Here is a 12,224-nt window from a genome sequence, read left to right as displayed (position 1 = left end):
TGAGAAAAGCCAGATACAAATAAGTGCAATCTGTATGATTCCATTTATGCAGAGTCCCAAATGAACAAAAAGAATCCCAGGTGTAACAAGTCAGTATAGCAGTTATTCCTGAGGGACCAGTGGCTGGAAGGGGGATTTCTGGGGTACAGAAAATGTACTGTTTCAATTGATATGAACTGCAGTTATATGGATGTGCTCACCTTGTGGAAATGTACTGAGCTGTATACTCATGGGCACTTTTCTGTCTTTAGCATATTTTCTAGTTTGCTAGCTGCCGAAATGCAATATACCAGAAACAGAATGGCTTTTAAAAAGGGGAATTTAATAAGTTGCTAGTTTACAGTTCTGAGGCTGAGAAAATGTCCCAATTAAAACAAGTCTATAGAAGTGTCCAATCAAAGGCATCCAGGTAAAGATACCTTGCTTCAAGAAGGTCAATGAAGTTCAGGTCCGACAAAGTGGAAGGGCGCATGCCAAACACAGTTAGGGTTTCTCTCTCAGCTGGAAGGGCACATGGCGAACACAGCGTCATCTGCTAGCTTTCCCTCCTGGCTTCTGGTTTCATGAAGCTCCCCGGGGGGTATTTTCCTTCTTCATCTCCAAAGGCTGGTGGACTCTCTGCTTTGTGGTGTTGCAGCATTCTCTGCTCTCTCTGAATCTCCTTCATTCTCCAAAATGTTTCCTCTTTTATAGGACTCCAGAAGCTTATCAAAACCCACCCAAATGGGTGGAGACACGTCTCACCTAATCCAGTTTAACAAACACTCTTGATTGGATTACATCTCCAGGGAGATGATCTGATTACAGATTCAAACATACAGTATTGAATAGGGATTATTCTGCCTTTACGAAATGGGATTTTGATTAAAACATGGCTTTTTTAGGGGACATACATCCTTTCAAACTAGCACAGGATACACTACAATAAGAAGCTTACATACACACTAAAATATACAAAAAATACACTAAAATGTTCTTCAGCACGTTATCAGAGTAGTCAGTATCTGATGGTTTTGGGTCAAAGACAGCTTTCATGGAGAGCACATAATGTCATTGCTGTTTTTCCTTCTTCATAATGTCCCATGACTATGAAGCACCAATATGTGACACCTTAGTGGACCAGTCACAGTTATTTTTCTGAGAGCAAGCTAATTGCCTCCTTTGCTGGTAAATAAACATGAATCAAATGCAATCAAAATGAATTTTCCCAGATGCACCCTACTGCTAAGATAGCTTCAGGAATCAATATCAGGGCCCCTGCCCACCAAGAGACCCTCTTTAAACAGCACTCCCAGCTGCCCCCAACCCAATGGTTATGTTGGGCTAAAGGGTATCAACTCAAGCACACTGGAAAACACAGGAGGAGGAAGTGTTAGGAAAGCATGGGTAGTGGTATTTACTCAGAGCGAGATTCACATCCTACTTAACTTCATAGGAATTCTCTGTAGTTGGTCTTGACAACTCCAGTAATTACAAGGCTCATTAATCTATTTGCAGGTGCTCTGTTTCCTGAGATGCCTGTTTCAGAGAGAGATTTTTCTCAAACTTCTCTGACACAGCCTACTGCCTTAGCACACCTCAGCTTGGAGGTAATCGTGACGTGTTTGGGGGCTTGAGATAGGAAATTAAAGCTTTGGGTGATTCTGAAGTGGAGAGTTTTCAATTCAGTAATCCAATCAAACATTTAATGTGAGATCCTCTGTAATTGGTGAGAGGCATGGTAGGTAAATAAGTGTTTTGAATGGTTGATCAAAGCTTCCTAAGCTGCTATTTATGAAATTAGGTTGTGCTAAAATCCCCAAATATCTGAACCATTTAGAATAGACAAAAAGAGAACCAGAGCATTTCCTCATGTCCTTCCTTTATTTCTTAGGACACATGTCTCTGCTTTTCTGCTGAATTGCAAAGTGGGCTTTCCAAGTTAAATTGTTCTGCCCAATCAGGCTAAGCCCTGGGGAGCAGGACAATTCTTGTTCAGTGGTTTCTATTATGGGCTGCCTTTAAGAATCACATTATTTCTAAAATGCAAGGACTGCAAAACATTCTGCTGGGTACACTCCTTTTGGAGACATTTTAGGATTTAAAAATTTCTCTAAATTCTTTTCTTCTATGAGAGGAGCCTCAATTTCACCCTACAGATGGGGTCTCTGCCACAGAATAAGTTTGCTATAACAAGGTCTTCTCCACGACTCTCAGGAATGAGTCGTTTGGGCAGAGGCCATGACCAATCAGCCTTCTGCTGACTTCCACGTCATGTTGTCCCCAGAAGTGTTAGAATGTCTTTTGGATATTAGTCATCATTCTACTCAAGTTTCTAAACCTTTTTCCTTTCTGAGAGTCATCTTAGAATAACCCCTCTCCTAGGAATATCTAAGAGCTAACTGGTTTGATATATTAAAGTCTTAAACTTGCACCTGAGAGAGTGCGGGTAGGAGTTAGATATTCAAAGCCAGTGGCTGAACCATTTTTTGTGTGGGTATAAGGACATGGACAGAGGGTGGTCACTTGTCCTCTACTTTCTAGGGGAAGGAGTATTTTCAACATAGCAAGGACTAGGTCAAAGGACTACTGGTCTCCAGGCCAGGTATGTTACCACTGGCTCAAAGACATGTATTTACCTTGGCAAAACCAACCTCTATTAATCTTTTGAAATCTGGAGTAAATGATCTACAAATCCTGTACAGTAACTGTGGTGATAACAGGAGGTTGCTGGAGCGACAGACGAAAGTAAAAGTTTCATTTTATGGAGTCCTGGCATTTTTCTGACAACACCCTGAAAAGATGCCTTTACATTTTGACAGAAATGTAGAACAGCCAGGAGGCAAATTCTTTGCAGTTATGACTATCTGTTGGTCTGTGACGTGGTCTGCCAGAACTGCTATGATAAATGCCACACCATGGGTTGGCTTAAACAATAGGCGCTTATTGCCTCCCAGTTTTGAAGGCTAGTTACCCAACATCAAGGTTTTGACAAGCCATGCTTTCTCCCCAAAGTCTGTAGTGTTCTAGTGCTGGCTTGCCACCATCCTGGAAGATTTCTTAGCTTACATCTCTGTGTCCATCACATGGTCTCCTCTGACTTTCTCTGACTTTTGTCTTCTACATCTTCTGGCTTCTTTTGGGTTCTGGTTTCTACTAACTGACTCTGTCCAAATTTCCTCTTTTGATAGGACCTCCATTATATGGCTTTCAAGACCCACCCAGATACAATTTGGCCTCACCTTAACTAATGACATCTTCAAAAAGTCCTATTTACAAATGGGTGCAGACCCCCAGAAGTGCAGATGAAGATTAAAACATGTCTCTTTTGGGGGTGCATAATTCAATCTCTCACAGTCCCTAAGGACCTCTTTATTCTTGGAATATTGATCCCATATCCTGTACAAACAGTGTTAATCTATTTAGTAGTACTAAATTCAAGCCAAGAAGATGGAGAAGGGTTTACCTCACCCAGAAAGACAGCTTTTGCTTTGTTCTTGAGGACCATCTGAAATAGATTACAGAGTTTTTTAATTTTAAGGGGTATCATTTGACTTTGATGACACATATGTAGCTTCCATTAAGAAAAATAAAGTTCAGCATCTGTGCTAAGGACCAAATTAAAGTGTTTATTTCTGGGACTGCCTCTCATAGAAAAAGAAAAGAGAACTGATGTACGTGGGTTTGATAGCAGATTAAAGACTTTGTATACTGAGGGAAGATAGTAACTGGACCTGACTAGCTCAGTATCAAAATAGTTCTCATCACCTGAGCTAACTGCTTCATCTGTAGCATAAACTGGAACTTTTAAGTCTTTGGTGACTTGTAATGTGGACTGGGTATCATCAATTGGGCCCACTGAATATTTTGTACCTATATGATGTAATTGTACCCTATAAAGACTAAACGTAAATCAATCAGTGACTTAAGATGAAAGAAATTTTACTTGAAGCTAAAACCTCTCCTATCATACTTGTTCTAGTTTGCTAGCTGCCAGAATGCAATATACCAGAAATGGAATGGCTTTTAAAAAGGGGAATTTAATAAGTTGCTTATTTACAGTTCTAAGACTGAGAAAATGTTCCAATTAAAGCAAGTCTATAGAAATGTCCAATCAAAGGTATCCAGGGAAAGACACCTTGGTTCAAGAAGGCCGACGACACTCAATGTTTCTCTCTCATCTGGAAGGGCACATGGGGAACATGGTGGCATCTGCTGGCTTTCACGTGACTCTACCAAAAAGGGACTCTCTCCAAGATGTTTCCACTTTTAAAGGATTCCAGTAAGCAACGCCACACAAGTGGGTGGAGACACACCTCCATGGAAATCATCTAATCAAAAGTTACCACCCACGATTGGGTGGGTCACATCTTCATGGAAACAATCAAAATGCTTCCACCCAGCAATATTGAATGAGGATTAAAGGGCATGGCTTTTCTGGGGTCCACCACAGATTCAGATCGGCACACGCTCTTTCTTGGTTTCTTCATCCTGGCAGTTGAACCTCCTTGGGTTCCTTGCACACCCCAGGCACAGCTCTTCCTCAGGGCTTTTGTACTCACTGCTGCCTCTGCATAAATCATTTTCCCCCACCCCCCATGCTTAACTGGCTTATTTGCTGATTTGCTTTATTTTTTTGCTCAAATCTAACTCCAGTGAGGCCTACTGTGCCTACCCCATTTAAAAATGTATACCTCCTTGTTTTGCTTACTAAAGCTGATGAAATACAATATACCAGATATGGACTGGTTTTTAACAATGGGGACTTATTAGCTTACAAGCTATAGTTGTAAGGCCATGAAAATGTCAAATGAAGGCAACAACAGGACGATACCGTCTCTGAAGAAAAGCTTCTGGCATCCAGAACGCCTCTGTCAATGGGAAGGCACATGGCCAGTGTCAGCCTGTCCTTCTGTCCTGGCTTCCTTTGCTTTCAGATTCTGGCTTTAGTGGCTCTCTCAGCTCCTCTGGAGGCTTTATCCTCATAAAGGACTCCAATAAAAGAATTAAGACCCATCTTGAATGTCTAGGTCACCACATCTCAATTAAAATAACCTAACAAAAAGAGCCTACCCATAAGTGGTCTGTATCACAGGAATGGATTAAAAGGACGTGGCCTCTTTTGGGGTACATAAAAGCTCTGAACCACCACATACCTTAAGCAATTCTGATCCTACCATCGCTACTGAAAAGAGTAATTGATTAGAACTCATCTGCATAATCTGTTTTAATTTTTTCCCAGGACACATTCCATATTCTAAAGCAATTATATAACTCAGTCATTAGGTTTTTTTTTTTTTTTAATTGTCTACTTCTTCCCCATTAGCATTTACTTTTTGAAAGAGCAAGGGGTTTTGGTTGTTTTCCTCACTGATGACTCTGGAGAGCCTTGAATGGTGCCCAAGACAGAGTAATTAGTATATATTTGTTGGATGAATGAATGAACAATTAATTCTGTTAGTGCACTGGTGAAGATTTAGTACACAGAAAACTAAGCAATCAACAAGTAAGCTGAACACCTTTAGAAAAATACCAAAAATTTGTCTGAGAATGGTAACATAATCTTGTATCCGAAGTGAATATTAATTTGCATAATCAAAATAATGCAAATGCTGAATATTGATTAATAAACATTTTATTTTATCTTTATTATCAGTGGAAGGGAAGATGATAGTGATGTAAGAGAGCTGGATCCTGACCTATTATAATAAGAAATCAATAGATGATACTTGAAATTGATGAATTAATAGCAGAGAAAGTATGTTATTTAGAAATATGAATGTAAATACCAGAAGATAAAATAAAAGAGATGAAAGTATTGTCTATAGGGGTCACCAGCATTAAGTAAGCTTAAGGGCTGGTATTTTCCTTGTAAAGTACTATGCTGGTTTGAAAGGATTATGCCCCTTAGAAAGCCATATTTTTAATCCTGATCCATCCTGTGGAGGCAGCCATTTCTTTTAATCCTTATTCAGCACCATAAGTTGGAAACTTGATTAGAGTATTTCCATGGAGATGTGATACACCCAATTGTGGGTATTAACCTTTGATTAGAGGGAGATGTGACTCCACCCGTTCCAGGCAGGTCTTGCTTAATTTACAGGAATCCTTTAAAAGAGGAGACATTTGGAAAGAGCCACGGGAACCACAAGAGCCTATGCAGCCAGAAATCTTTGGAGATGAAGAAGGAAAATACCTCTCGGGGAGTTTCATGAAACCAGAAGCCTGGAGAGAAAGCTAGCAGATGTTGCCATGTTCGCCATGGGAATTTCCAGTTGACAGAGAAACCCTGAACTTCATTGGCCTTCTTGAACCAAAGTATCCTTTCCTGGATGCCTTAGATTGGACATTTCTATATCCTTGCTTTAATTGGACATTTTCACGGCCTTAGAACTAGTAAGCTCCCCCTTTTAAAACCTGCTTTTTTTTTCTGGTATATTGCTTTCCAGCAGCTAGCAAACCTAGAACAGATTTATTACTCTTTGTGCATAAAAATAAAAAGTAATTTATAAAACAAACATTTCTTTCAAGTACTTTTTTTCAAAAAATGCTATGTCTCTTCAAGTCATTTTTAGCTTTTCTTCTTGAAGAATACGTTCAGAAAATTAATATTATTTATTCTAGAAAATATAAAATGAGATATTGATATCATGGAGTATTAAAATCAATAGATTAGTAAAAAATTATAAAAATTGTTTAAAATACAATTCAAAGAGAAATGCTTAAGTATTTTTGACGTGGCTCCTTGTTTAGATTTTTCCATGTATGTATTTGTGAGAAAGAAAGAAAGGAAAAAAAGAAAAGAAAAAAAAGGAAGGAAAGAAGGAAGGAGGACAGGAAGGAAAGAAAGAAAGAAACAGATACTAGAGAGAAATTTCCAAAATGAATAATGAATAATTTGGATATCATGTATAATATGAGATTGGAGGCTAAAATAAATCATAAAGCCATTACCTAATTCTGTTTCTTGGGCAGCAAATTGTCTGGGACTTTTTTTGTTAGTAGAAAACTGAAGTGAGAAACACATCATGGCTATCTGGAGACTTGCAGACTGACCTTTGGCACTAAACAGTTTTAAATGCAGAGACTCAGATTGGGGTAATCCCAGGGACGGGCATTGGAGAAATCTCCAAAAGGACCATAGAAGAGTACTGGAGGGGCAGTTGAAAGCAGGATTCAATTTAATGGGACGCTAATTGACAGGTACTGACTATAGCATCAAGCAGACCAGTCTTAGGACACTGCACAGAGAAAAGGGAATGCTGTGCCCACGTCAGAGATCTCAGCTACACTCCTGTATGGGTGGTTCCTACTTAGCACCACTCCGTTGAGTGATTGGATGGGAGATGCTGGGAGTGACTGAGTCCAGGATTTCAAATATGCAAGATTCCTTCACTCAAAATCAGACAAATGAGGGGCGATGTGATGGTGGCTCAGTGGCAGAATTCTCGACTGCCATGCCAGAGACCTGGGTTCAATTCCCAGTGAATTTTTTTACCCATGCAAAAAAATAAAAAACACACAAAAAAATCAGATGAGTGAGAAAGTCCATGGAAGTCTTTCTAGGGAGGTAAAGGCAGTTTTCATAAACCAAAGGAGGCAGATCTTAAGAGTCCAAAGGCCAAGAAGACATTGGTCAAGGACCCCCCCAGAATTCAAGGAGTCAGGAACCTGGCAGATGGTCTGCATAAAAGCAAAGGCAACCCACAGCAAGACTAAAATGTGAGCCTGAATTGAAGCCTCCTGGTTTCTCCAAGTTTCTTGCCATGGTCTTGATGGGGAGTAAGAAGAAGCCTGTCTGTAGAGGCAAAGGGCACCCCTTGGCCAGTACTGAGCAGCAAGAAAATTATGGGAAAGAAGCTTTTCTGGTCTTCTTCCAAGGTGAAAGATGCAGGGGATATAGAAACAAGGATAAATTAAGTTGCTTTTGGGGGTTCATAAACTTTTTGTTTGTTTTGCTTTGTTTTTAACAGTCATGGCTTTATTCAAAACCCAGTTGCACAAAAGTATTAACTTCAAAGTTTTTGAGGGGAGATTTTTCAGGAACTTACACTATATACATACTGCCATACAAGGAGCATTAAAATAGGACCAAAAACCTCCACAAAATATAAAACCCACCCTTATTTATTTGCATGAAAATACCACCCTCAAAGCTAAATAAGTTTTAAAAGTTATCTGGAGGCTGCTGTTTTCAAACCAAAGAACTCTATTTTTTATTGCACAGTACAATGATTGATAAGAAAGCCAACATATAAATTTAATTTTTAAAATAAGCATTTTATATTCTGGCGTACTATGCAATAAGAATTTTTATGGGCTAAAATGGGGCAATTTCAATTGTTGAAAGGGAGTAAAATGTTAAGTCTTTTGGAGATTCCAATCCCTCTAACCAAACTTATTCCAAGAATTTTATTTCAGTCAGTTGTGCAAGTTTTTTAGTTTCTCAAAAAATAACCCTGTAATTGTTACTTTAAAAGCCCAAAATATTACATTTCCTGAAAAAATAAAAAGGACTATACTTAGTAATTTAAATGTGTCTCAGTATTTAAACATAACAATTAATTTGCTGACACCAACTTAAAAAATATTTACAAATATTCAAAATAAAGGGGAAAAAATTTAGATAGCTCAGTGGAGCCTCCATGACAAAAAGGGAGATGTACTTGTCTCCTCATTACAATGTATTTACTAGCCATATAAGGAACACGTACATGCACACTCAACCGACTTATCCCAAATATTTTAATATTTTTACTGGACATCCATTTGAAAACAAATCTTAATTTTAATATCAATTAAGTTTCAAATAATTTTCTAACTGCCTATTATATTCCAATTAAATGCTGTAATATCTGGTAACGCTTTATAGAAAAATAATTGAAAATTAAAAATGCTTTGCAAAGTAGTATCCAAATCATTTGGGAAGCCAATTTTAAAATATTGACTTGAGTGTCTCATTAATTATCAACAAGGCAATTGTTCTGACTTTTGAAGAACAATGATGCTGCTTCCAAAAGCCTCTCCTGCTTCTTTTTCTCCATCCTCCCAATACAGTCTATATATGCTGTCAATAAAGAGATTTATATTAAGCAGTGCCTGTTGCATAAATATGGATAATAATATTTGTATCTGAGAAAATACTTGATTTGTTTAACTTGGTTGTCTAAAACTAAGATCTGAAAGAGTGGTTCTGATAAAAGACTAAAGGTTTTCCTGGGTATCTACAAGTTTTCTGACTTTTCTTTTTGATGTGGAGGGAAGGAAGTGAAACAAGAAAGGAAGGTGAGCATAAAAGAATCATTGAGTGGGAAAAGAATGCACAACCAAAAACAAAACAAAATAAGCCTCTGGCATGTCATGATCTGCAGCTTAAAGAAGAAAAGGAATCACCTGTCTATCTCTGAACTTAGTATAAGCAATTTTTCCTCCAAAAATAAAATCTTATCAGTCACCAGGCTTAACAGAGGTTTCAGAAGCCTCCACAAAATCCATGAACTCAACTGCTAAATAGAACCTTAATGAATCTGCTTCTACTTTCCAAGTTGCACATGGGACAAAAAGTGCCCAAATACTCTTAGCCAAAAGAAAACAAAACATTGTCTTTGAACTAAAGATTTCTGGATTACCTCTAAAAAAAACCCAATTTATCATTCAAGAGACTATTGCCATTCCATATTGAAGCCTACTGTGATTTTAATTAGTTCCTAAATAACTTTAAAACGTTACGAATGAAACACACCATACTAAACCTGTGTTAAAGCTATCATGTTTTAATTGTGTTCTAAAAATGTTGAATACAGTCTTAGAAAAAGACTTAGAAAAATTAAGATTCCAAATAATTGCTAGGAATTTCACAATGGGGGGGGTCAATGAAAACTTTTCTCTGCATGCAATATGTTCATAAACAGAGGAATAAATCTCACTTGAAATGATAAAAAGGCAAAAAATAGCAAAAACCACGCTTTTCCTATAAAAAGTTACACATTTTCTTCAATAGGGATAGCAATCATACATGAAAAAATAAAGAGGCCATCATCGTTCTACTGCAAACCCAGGAACACTAGGGAATCTGGTCTTAGAATGATCTAGTCATCTTCCTCTCCATCATCTTTAGCATCTCATTTCTTCTTTTCCCCTCGAAGACCATCTTCTTCTTCTTGCTCCTCTTCCTCCTCTTCCTCCTCTTCTCTTCCTCCTCTTCCTCCTCTTCCTTTCCTTCTTCAGAGGCCCACTTCTCCTTCTCCCAATTCTGAGCCTGCTTCATCTTCATCTTCCTTCTTCACTTCTTTGGATCCTTCCTTGACCAGCTTCCTCTTCCTCTTCCTCTTCATCATCTTCATTCCCACCCTCCTCCTCCTCCTCCTCTTCAGAGTCTGGTGCTTCATTTCCCTGATCACTTCCATCTCAGTTTGTGCTTTGCTGCAGTTGTGCAAAAACACTTTATTATCATCCGGGTTTGTGACTTCACAGTTAAACAAGTCGAGACTTTTCAAATGTTTATGATTTTGCACAGCTTCTACTGTGCTGAGATTTTAAATTTTGTTTCCACTCAGATTGAGGTGGATAAGATTTGGACATTTCTTTGCCAGAGCTTCCAAGCTTCCAGAAATTATATTGTCACCAAGTTTCAACTTTCGAAGTTCGTTTAAGCTGGGAAGCCCAGCCACGTTAGCCATACTCAGACCCTCCAGCTCTCTTTCCAGTTCAGGGCCTCAATCTCCCCACTGACACAGTGCAAATTATTGAAGACTAACTCCGTTGCCTTTTCTGGAGCTTTGTTCCTTAACTCCAGGTTAATTCCCTTCTTCATCTCCTTGTCCTTCTCCTCTGCTTCTGCCAATACACTTCTCCCTTCTCTTTTCTTGTCTTTCCTATTATCCCCAGCCCTAAAATTTAAAAAGATGTGGAAATGAGTGAAAATAAACTCAAATAGAATCTCCACCACCAACAGATAGGTGTGGAGAAGGGAGAAGAGAATAGCAAATGGAGCCCAAGACGTTGGGACTCTAATCCGGCTGCCCCTACCTCCTTGTCCACACACTTGAGCATGCACACAATATGTAACTCCTTCACCTTCAATGGCTGCTCAGATACACTCATAAACCTTTTTTATTTTTAGGGGAGGTGCATGGTCCAGGAATCAAACCTGGGTCTGCCGCATGGAAGTTGAGCATTCTACCATTGAACCACCTGTGCACCCTCTCACAAACTTTCTAAAGTCTGTTTTCCCACCCAGAGCAAGTAGGACTTGGGCTCTTCCATAGTCACAGGGAAGCTGAACCAGAACCAGCCCCAAGCCTCAAATACCAATTCTTCCTGATAATTCTTTAGTTTTGCACTTGATTCAGCTCTCGGACTTCTAGAAAATAGACCCTGCAGATGTCCCTCCTTTTGATAGGAGGTCAGTATTTGCTCTACTCCTTCAACTCTTTAAGGTGTGTGATGATGTCCCATTAGAGGACAGGCCAAATCCCACTGCAGCAAATTCTCAGAGAATATCTGAGATATCGGTTGCATCAACTGTTGCTTTTGAAATAAGAGGGCCATTGGCTGGAGAGCAGGAATCTTATGATGATGATGACCCTTATTGTAATGTTCTTTGACCTGTCTTAGTATTCGGGACTGCAAGAGAAGAACTTTAAAAGATCACTTTTCCTAGGCTATCTTTTATCATACATGGTTAGATTTTCTTTATTCATCATGCATCTAGGACTGACACTTTGGCTTCTGGTCAGATTTTCTTCCCAGTTTTTCAGGCACTGGCTCCATGCTACAGTGTTTGGGTTGCAAATATTGCAAGGGAATGCTTAAACACAAACAAAATGTCTCACAGATTAAATGTCAGAGTGTGATTTGCTTCCTGAAACTCTGAGGCCTGGGCTCCATGCCCAGCCCTTCCACTGACATTTGGGGTGACTTTAGGGGAAATGATTTAACTGTTTCCTGCCCTGTGTGCTGCGACACTCGGAAACATTCCAAATTCATCCCTGAGGTTGGTAGGTTCTCAGTAGGTTTTTGGTTATGGTGGGTTGCATGAAGTTCTTTTCCCTTTGCTCCATCCATTTGTCACATGAGCACGTGAAGCAGTCTATGAAAAAAAAGTCTTAATGATTGGTTCTAGATCTTAGGCACTTTTGGACTGGATGGTGTCAATCACTGTATCATCTTCTGGAAGAAAAAGCATGAGTGGATATATATATGATACTGTCTCTCGAATGTGCCACTTTCAACCAATTGTCAGG

At 39.0% G+C, this 12,224-nt stretch overlaps 1 long non-coding RNA gene and 1 pseudogene across 4 annotated transcripts in view; both read right to left on the bottom strand.

Moving 5' to 3' along the window:
* Positions 1 to 12,224, bottom strand: part of LOC143669035 (uncharacterized) — a 69,160-nt gene that overhangs the window by 34,361 nt on the left and 22,575 nt on the right. The window lies entirely within an intron of this gene.
* Positions 10,068 to 10,792, bottom strand: LOC143669124 (acidic leucine-rich nuclear phosphoprotein 32 family member E pseudogene; annotated as a pseudogene).

The sequence above is a fragment of the Tamandua tetradactyla genome, chromosome 25 (genome assembly GCF_023851605.1).
Source record: "Tamandua tetradactyla isolate mTamTet1 chromosome 25, mTamTet1.pri, whole genome shotgun sequence".
NCBI classification, from domain to species: Eukaryota; Metazoa; Chordata; class Mammalia; order Pilosa; family Myrmecophagidae; genus Tamandua; species Tamandua tetradactyla.
Note: the sequence above shows the minus strand (reverse complement) of the source record. Positions and strands in the feature narration are given on the sequence as shown.